We start from the raw sequence: 10,000 nt of genomic DNA, 5'->3' as shown, positions 1-10,000 counted from the left end.
AAATAGGGAAAAAGTCATGTGTAATGTTTAAAAAAAAAAAAAAATAAAAACAGTTCCAATCTGATTGGAAGTGTAAGACCACTCTACCGGAGGAGTGGATACATACAAACATACATACATTGTGTAATTGCTCTTTCGGTGTCCGAGTGATGGCATCTTATTTTCTCCTCAAAATATTATCTATGCTGGTTGTCAATAACGATAATCCGTGCTCGCTCTTTTACAATCCTGTAATCATAAGAATCGGCCTGCTATACATCCTGCTACTAAAATAGTTTATGCCACCGTATGATTCAATATATAACCCTATTGATTGTTGTTGGTCTTTTTCCTTGTTTTTTTTTTTTCGAATGACTGAATACATAACACTTCCAATGAGTTTGGAACCGGAAGCGTTAGACTGTGCGACATCACGAATTTTCCGCCCTGCCCAATATGGCAAATTTATTTTGGGAGGTCATTTTTATGATAATATACGTCTATCTATATTTTGAGGGTAAAATATTTTCTGGGTGAAAATGTTTCAAAGTGCGTTTTGCCAGGGAATAGTTTCTGGCTTATTACAGTCATACATTCATTCATTTATCTATGGAACCTTTTTACATAACCTAATTACGTACAACCCACCTTGTCTCTCCCCCCCCCCTTTCCAGCCCCAGCCCCTCCTCCCCCCCCCCCCAACCTTCCACCTTCTCCACCACCAAATCATTGAACGTTTTGTCATATCTACATTATATCTAATGACGTAATTTCATTAACGTTTCAGATCCGCCCCTTAATTAGATAGATATCGTCCAAGCGGGTGTTGTTATTGCCGTTATCAAACGGCGGGAAATCAAGAATTCAATCAAGCGGAACAAGATGGTTGGGGACATTATCTCGTTATCGCGGCTCCACTAGGACACACAACGAGAAAGAGGAACACGGAAAAGGGGCAGATAACTCTCCCCTCCTCCCAAAAAACCTATCGGGATTAGATCGTTTATGCATTGATGTCTTTTTGATGACGTCAAATACATCATCATTCAAACACAGGAAGTAAAGGTGAGTCATACATTGTCTTCTGGGGGTCCCGATAGCTCAGTTGGTAGAGCACTCTCTTTACATCACACGCAAAGGGACGGAGATCAATCCCTGGTGCAGTCGGGATTTTTTTTGAACACCTCCCCCCCCCCACCCTGTCCACCCAGCAGTGAATGGGTAGCTTAGTCTGTTGGATCTGGCGGAAAATACTTTGCGATTGAATAGTGTCCTATCTAAAGGATAGCAAGCAATTGCTATTGTCCGTTTTACGCTATAGAAACCGTGACAAACTCCGGGTCCATGGGCCCCACGGCTTTGAAGGACTACTTACGATTAGATTGCATACATTATCTTCTCATCCAACGTGAATTCTAAGCTACTAGAATGCCACTCAAAGCCTCTTGGCTCCTGGCTGAGCATAGAGCCTCAACTACACTCTTCCATCTTCTATGGCTATGTGGTCTTGTGCTATGGCACTCGCTTTCGGATCGGAGGGTCCTGGGTTCGAGCCTCGATCGGCGCGTAGTTAAGTCCTTGGAAAAAAAGGCTCTTTACTCACATTCTTTCACATACTCGGGTGTAAAATGAGTAATTGGCCGTTAACAGCGTTGTCTCTGTCAGAAAAGAATTGTAATTTCGCCTAACAGGCGTCATGTTTCGTTCTACGTGTTATTTGTTGCTGTTGGTCAGGGACCCGTTGTAAAGCGCTTTGAGCACGTTTAGTGGATATGACACCTGTTGGGCGATATAGCTTTTATTTCTGACAGAGACAACGCTGTTAACGGCCATGTACTCATTTTACACCCGAGTACGGTGAGATACTGTGAGTAAAGAGTCTTTTCCAAGGCCTCAACTATGCGTCGAGCGAGACTCGAACCCCATGACCTTCCTATCCAAAAGGAGTGCCATACCACTAGACCACATAACCGCACAGTAATATTACGATGCCATTCGTTTCAAATGTCATAACATTTTCAAAATCATTTCTAGTTCTGGACAGAGCAACCGTGAATCACTACTGATAATGACATCTGTCAACATGATTAGCAAATGAGTTTTAAATGCCAGACGCTCAGTTTATTCAGTCTGTTTAGATTTCTGTCAAGCTTCGGATAGTGGAATTCTAAAACAGTCGTAGTAGTACGCGTGCTGAATCGGATTCAGTCAATATTGTTGATTTAAAATAAAATAAATAAATAAACAGTAATTGTCAATGAGAGAAAATTTAAAAAAAAAGAACAATGATTAAGGGTAGGGGCACCCCAGGGGTCGATTTTGGGCGCATTGCTCTTCTAAATTAAAGATATTCTGATATAGCAATTTAAACTCGGGGAAAATGATTGTTTCGTATATAAATAGGCCTCCACACTGAAGTCTGAAGTACTGCCTTGCCTCAGAAATGTCAACTCCTTGATCTAAGACCTGCATTGATAGGTCCATTTTCTGAGAATCATATGGAACTGTAAAAATTGATCTGAGTACCGTCTTTACGGGACTGTAAAAATAGCCACTGCGTTAAAGAAAAATGACAGAGTAGGTCGCTTCTATAAGTAAATATTTATTTTTATATTAAGTTTGAATCTACTCATCCACTCACTCACTCAATCTTATCCGGGCCTGCTGGCACTTGAAGCGATGCAAGGGATCTCCACCTGGTCCTGTCAGCAGATGTTCTTGGGGACATCTCGAGGGACAGACCTCTCTGCTTTAGGTCCTTCTCTACGGTACGTCTCCAAGTCTCCTTTGGGCGGCCTCGCTTCTTCTTCTTTCCTTGGGGTGTCCATCGTAGAGCCTTCCTTATCAGTGTTTCATCAGGTCTGCGACAGACATGCCCCAACCATTGCCATCTTCACCTTTTAATGAGACTCTCCAGAGACTCCACTTCAGCTCTCGCTCTCAGGTCCTCGTTTAAGACTGTGTTTGGCCAGAAAATCTTGAAGATTCGCCTCAAACATTTGTTTTGGAATACTTCAAATTTCTGGATGATACTCTCTGTGATTTTCCAACAGTCTGATCCATAGAGCAAAACGCTCAAGACTTTACTTTTAAAGATCTTTATTTTAGTGCTGGAATATATCTAATCCCGTTGCTCTCCAAGTTTGAAGCCCCCGACCTTCCAAAAGGCTAGAAAGTCAGAAATAAATGGGATTTTTAGTGTGTCAATAATAGACGAATCATGCAAAGGGTGGCACATACACACACATACACATGGCACGGAGAATTGTGTGTTGTTTGGGTTTCACTGGGGAATGTAAATGTTGCTGCTCGAAGCTCAAAGAAATGAATAACAATGTGAAATTGAATGTAAGCTTCAATTTAATGTCCGAAAACAGATAAAATGGACGTTTCAGGTTTCCCCTTTATCAACAAAACAGGATGAATGAAACACTACAGACTAATTGTGGTCGTGGCGTTGTTCACAACATCACTACTACATTTATCTTATTATTCTGTTTACATTCAATTTCACATTGTTATTTAGTTAGGGTTTCAATGTCAACTAAGCCTTGTACCGACTCATTCTTTTGGTATTAATTTTATAATGTGTAATGAACTACAACCCTGGGCGTGTCCTGACGTGAACACAAACACACACAAACACACACACACACAAACACACACACACACAAACACACACACACACAAACACATACACAAAAGTGAAAATAAAAGTTAAAAGCAATACAATACACTTCAATGAATTTGTAAGTGAAAGTGGCAGTAGTAGTAGAATCTTTTGTTTGTAACACACAAAAGCGTTACTCTGCGTAACCTGGAAAAACTCATATTTGAAAATTTGGCCAGAAAACTCGTCCTTCAAATATCGATCGATTTAAATGACCCTCATTTAGGAAAAACTCTCAAACCTGGGACTTCGCTAAATGACCCTCATCTTGGAAAAACTCTCAAACCTGGGACTTCGCGAAGTCCCAGGTTTGAGAGTTTTTCCAAGATGAGGGTCATTTAAATCGATCGATATTTGAAGGACGAGTTTTCTGGCCAAATTTTCAAATGTTTTTTTTCTAGAGTACGGCAGTCAGTGCATAACGTGCTTGTTCATGGGTAGTCCATACAGCCTACTGTGCGCTCATTGTATTATTCTATTGTGAAGGTTGTTGTGAAGTATTTTTCGTTGTGGGCTTTCTGAATTTTAAAAAAAAATATATTTTAGAAGTTTGAAAAAGTGTCCAAGGGAGCTCTAGCTTTGTCTCATCTCAGCGGACATTTTTGTAAAAAGATATAAAGGTAAGATTTAGTTGTTTTATTTGTTGTTTCGAAAAAAATTATTTATAATTTTTTTTTTGGGGTGTCAAATTTTAAAATCAAAATTTGTGAAGTCAATCTGCAAATAATGATAATAATGATAATAATGATAATAATCTTGATTGTCCAAATAAAAGGCAATTCATGTGAGGTACACAATGCTCAAAGAGTTCTGAGAGATATGGACATAATAATCAAAACTATCTTTTACGGTTTTACCACGTTCAATGCACTACAGAAAAAAAGAAACTTTAATTGTTCCCCATCAGGCCACATATAACTTGATCCCTTGTTCATATAGTGTGAAAGTCTCCTATTGGTTAGCACGCTATTTGTTTTAAAATCTCTTTTAAAGATACATTAGCCTTTTCGTCTATAATTAGATGGATACTCATTCTCTTTTGAGTCCAGTGGAGTAATTTCTATATTTAAAGTGCCTCGACTCACCAAAGATCACAGCACTAAAAGGCGTGCAAAGTTGTTTTTTTTTTTCTATCATTGTTACCCATCCGATCATTTACCAGGCTCAGCATCGCTTGACTTGGTGAAAAGACGAGATACCATACCAGTTGACCACTCACTGATACAACAAACTAACCACCTAACTGCGCCATAGTCGTTAAAAAAAAATTGGTCAGAAAATTCATCCTTCAAGTATCAATCGATTGAAATGACCCTCGCCTTGGCAAAAACTCTCAAACCTGGGACCTCGCGAATTCTTCTTTTAAAGTCCCAGGTTTGAAAGTTTTTTGCTGATGAGAGTCATTTAAATTGATCGATATTTGAAGGAAGAGTTTTCTGGCCAAATTTTTAAATACGTGACTGTCCAGATTACGACAGTTAACTGACTGGTAAAATGTTCCAATCACTATATCAGACATGCCAAGTGCTACGAAAAAATCGTAGAATAATTCCATTTTGACTCCAGCTAGAGAACTGCATAGACTTTTTTGATTCAATAAGTCTTGTTGAAAAAGAGAGTTTGGTTGCTTTGAAACTGTATTTAGGACTTTTGAAAGCATATTTTGATTATGTTGAGGACAAATTATTGATTTGTCATGCTTGTTATTGTGTGACCTTGTCATTTTTTCCCTTGGACATTATGACTTTTTGACATTTCACGTTGGCTGCTCTAATATAAGTACTTATAGATAGAACGAAGCTGACGTCACTCAGGTCTTTGTTTTTTTTTGTTTTTTTTTTGCCATCCATGTTTATGAGTAATTCTCACTAAATTGTATTATGCAGACTACTATAAACGTTAATGGTTACACATAGTTTTGTGTGTTGGTCCGTTATACTTTCGGATGGCAATGTCGTGAGCTTCTTAGCCAAGCGCATACTCTCTATATTCATGATTTCGTCCAACCTATTCATCGATCACATGATATGCTACTGTACAATGATTGGACATTTCTCAATTAAATGTAAACACGCTGCTGTGTTTATGAAAGTTGTAAACATCCCCATGAGTCATGCAGAGCAAAATGACCAATTGTGACGTCGAATATTTCTCAAACTGTGAACACTTTTCACTATGTGGGTCACTTTGAGCACACATGTGTCAGTGCATGACATAATCAGTCGGAAGGTGAAAATTTTGGATTTGCATTTTTTTGAAAGAATATGCTCCCCAGAGCACTTTAATCTTTATTTGAAGTAAATCTGGTTTCATGAAGTTATATGGTCAAATGTATGGGAAAGGTATCCAGCAACTTTTCACAAATTTCATACTTTTTCAACTTGACTAGCTGTAAAAAATATTTATAAGTGAAATTAAGCTTTGATATTTTTCGAAGATTAACAGAAAGGGTTATTTAATCATTCATGACAAGAACTCATTTTTGATTTTTATCTCAGTTCAAACCTTTTCACCGTCCGACTGATTATGTCATTCACTGTAACACATTCCAATGTGACCATCAATGACCTCGAGTTCATGGAAAGGTCAAATCGAACGCTCCCATTCATCAAAGTTTTAAATAATAAAATTCTGGACAAAATTAGAGAAAGGTTGTTTTGTGAGAGTCGAGTGTGTCTATGCTTGGCTACTTTTTATTATTACCTAAAATTCTAAAACTAATGGTAACACAACCACCATCTGTTGTCGCTGGCGAGTGTGTTGTAGTAGTTATTGTAGTCGTTGTTATTGAACAATGAAATGTGATTTGCGCAATATTTATTATTGTGAATACGGTATGTGTACACACCCACACATAATAATAATAATAATAATAATAATAATAATAATAATAATAATAATAATAATAATAATAATAATAATAATAATAATAATAATAATAATAATAATAATAATTATAGATCTTTATTGTCCATAAATATGGCAATTTGTCATTTAGTTACACTTGTTATAACGTTATATGATAACTATAACATTGAACAGATACTTCACTCCTACTTATTCTCTCTCTCACACTTACACACATACACAAGCGCATACACACGCGCATACACAAACACAAACACACACACACCTCACAAAAACACAAGTAGAATGAAGGGTGCTCAAACATGCACTTAATATACGCTTACAAAATAATGCATACACACCCGTACATACACACACAGATGCATACTCACGAAACTTTCTCTCTCTCTCTCTCTCTCTCTCTCCATCTATCTATCTATCTATCTATCTATCTATCTATCTATCTATCTACCTCTATGTATCCCTCTTTCCTTCTTTCTCTCTTTCCCACAAGCGAAGAACAAAAACAAAACAAACAAAATTAAAAATGACTTAACTGTTCCCAATACTTATCATGTGCTATTTATAGATCTATCTGTTTCTCAAATTTCACGGCGTGGAAATGGGGATTCCCCCTTGAATTCCGATCCCGTTAGATCAAAAATCTCTTGCCGCACACACACACACACACACACACACACACACACACACACACACATACACACACAGACACAAATACACAACACAAATTCAACGCGTTCACTTTCTGTCTTCGTGTCCATGCTTGTTGCGTCTGTGGTATGTCAGTCGGTGTGAGTCACCTGAAGAAGCAGACGGCATGGCATGGCATGGCATGGCATGCAGGCAACAGGTACAAGGGCGTGGGAGGGGGTGGGTGGGAGACATTGAATGGGAGACAGGGGGAGACAGTAAGAGGGGATCTGTATCTGTGGGAGACGGGGAGATAGGGAATCTAGGGCAGTTGAGGTGTGTTAACGCCTCATAGGTTCCGTGTTGCCACAGGTAGGTATTTTACCCTACGGCAGGGTAAAATGCCAAGTCGTAGGTTGTAGGGTAACCCTACGGGTAAAATCGCAAAAACATAGGGTTTTGTAGGGATTTTTTGTCCAAACGATATTTTTTTGTGCAAATATAACAAATTACTGAGGAAAAAAATACAATAAAAGATAACAATGACCATACTCCTAGCCTTCATGAATAACGTTTGGTTTCCAATTTGGAATATTTTAGAGAAAAAACCTGGCATCAAATTTACTCTTCTTCCGCTTTGACCGCCAAAAATAGATCCAAGAATTTGAAGATATTTCAGTTTCAGTAAATCTACGTTCTCTCTAATTCAAACAACCCTTTCTTTATTTGACAATATTTAGACGTTAATTCATGTTTACAACTAACTAATGAAAGTCTTTCAGGTAATATCGTTACCCATGCTACTTTTTTTTAAAGCTTAGGGTAAAAGTAGGGTAAAAAAAAAATCTATCTACTATCTATCTATCTATCTATCTATCTATCTATCTATCTATCTATCTATCTATCTATCTATCTATCTATCTCTCTCTCTCTCTCCCTACCTACCTACCTACCTACCTACCTACCTACCTACCTATCTATCTATCTATCTATCCATCCATCCATCTATCTATCCATTTATCCATCCATCCATCATTCTATCTATCTATCTGTCTGTCTGTCTGTGTGTCTGTCTAACTATCTATATATCTATCTATCTATCTGTCCATCCATCCAACCATCCATCCATCTATATACCTACCTATCTACCTACCAACCTATCTATCTATTTATCCATTTATCTATCCATCCATCCATCTATTCTTCCATTTTCACATCTCTCTCTCTCTCTCTCTCTCTCTCTCTCTCTCTCTCTCTCTCTATTTCTAAGGCTCACCCACTCCCTAGCCATTCATTGTCCTATCCTATCCTTAGAAACCTTTATCATTCTCCAGTGTTCTCCAACTCCGTTAAATGCGCACTCTCGATCCCTCCACATTTCACCGAAGGCTACAGAACGAAGGTACATTGTGTTCGTATTGACTCAGTATCAATTATGCATCAGCTGTACATAGGGTGTGTAATCGTTACGCTTGTCTGGCTAATGATGTCTCCAAATTGCCTGTCAAATCCTGTACACCATATTGATACAGACTTACTATGGGAGGGAGGGGGGTCCCGTTAGCTCAGTTGGTAGAGCACTCGCTTCACATTGATTTGAACTCACCCACTACTACTATACATCCATCCATCCATCCGTCTATCCATTCATTTTTACGACCCCCCTATCCAGCAGTGAATGGGTAGCTGGTTCTGTTTGATCTGGCGGAAAGAACTTCGCGTTAGACCAGCGTCCTATCCAAAGGATAGCAAGTAATTGCTATTGTCTATTTTTAACGCTATAGACACTGGGATAAACTCCAGCTCCATGGGCCTCATGACCACGAAGAGCTACGTGATTGTCCCGAGTAACGTCTTGTGACAAAAGTCCATCATTGTTGAAAGTGGTCAATGACCAGGTTGATGACAATTACCTCAAACATGCAAAAAAAATATCTGACGCGGGCAGTCGAACTCGGTACCTTTCAGGTACGAAGCAAAGACCATACAGCTGAGCCACGCTGCCCCATATATAATACGGAAAGATCCCTGACATATTCATTACTACAGGTACGCACTCACTGTTATTTTAATGTATTACCGATATGTATAAATAATAAATTATTCATGAGTAGAATAACATGCTACATGTGTCACGGTGTATTTGTAAGGTGAGCACCACGGCCACTCCCTACTCACATCATATACTGAAAAATGAATTTATAGATAGAACGAAGATGACGTCACTCTGGTCTTTGTTATTGTTTTTTTTTATTTTTTTTTATTTTTGTTTTTTTGCCATCCGCGTTTATCAGTTATTCTCACTAAACTGCATTAACCAGACTGTAAACGTTCATGGTTCCACATAGTTTTGTGTGTTGGTCCCTTATATTTCCGGATGGCAATTTTGTGAGCTTTTTAGCCGAGCGCATGCTATCTATAGCTGGGAATGAATATGAGACAAAGAGGGTACCGATAGCTCAGTTAATAGCGCACTCGCTACACTACCGATGGGACCGAGGACAATCCCGGGTGAAATCAGGTTTTAAACGTTTTTTTCAGACCCTCCCCCCCTCCTCTCCTCCTCTTGTCCACATAGCAGTGATTAGGTAGCCGCGTCTATTAGATCTGGCGGAAAGTATTTTGTTGTAGACTGCCATCCAAAGGGTAGTAAGCAATAACTAGTATTGTCCGTTTCACGCAATAGAAATGGCGAGTAAGTCCCATTCTTAAACTTGAGCTTTTTAAAAAGATCGAGTGCAATGTCCACAATAATAATAATAATAATAATAATAATAATAATAATAATAATAATAATAATAATAATAATAATAATGATAATAATAATGATAATAATGATAATAATAATAATAA

General features: G+C 38.3%; 1 protein-coding gene across 2 annotated transcripts in view; it reads left to right on the top strand.

Annotated features, from left to right (window-relative positions):
- LOC144959908 (irregular chiasm C-roughest protein-like) overlaps positions 1-10,000 on the top strand; it is a 328,564-nt gene that overhangs the window by 13,973 nt on the left and 304,591 nt on the right. For both annotated transcript variants that reach the window (XM_078892751.1, XM_078892752.1), the window contains one exon: positions 767-1,044. The gene's annotated coding sequence lies outside the window, so the exon portion shown is untranslated. The remainder of the gene's footprint in view (positions 1-766; positions 1,045-10,000) is intronic.

Source organism: Berghia stephanieae, chromosome 14 (genome assembly GCF_034508935.2).
Source record: "Berghia stephanieae isolate SIO BIC M18660-M18661 chromosome 14, UCSD_Bste_1.3, whole genome shotgun sequence".
NCBI classification, from domain to species: Eukaryota; Metazoa; Mollusca; class Gastropoda; order Nudibranchia; family Aeolidiidae; genus Berghia; species Berghia stephanieae.
The sequence above is the reverse complement of the archived record's forward strand: the minus strand, read 5'-3'. Positions and strand labels throughout refer to the sequence as shown.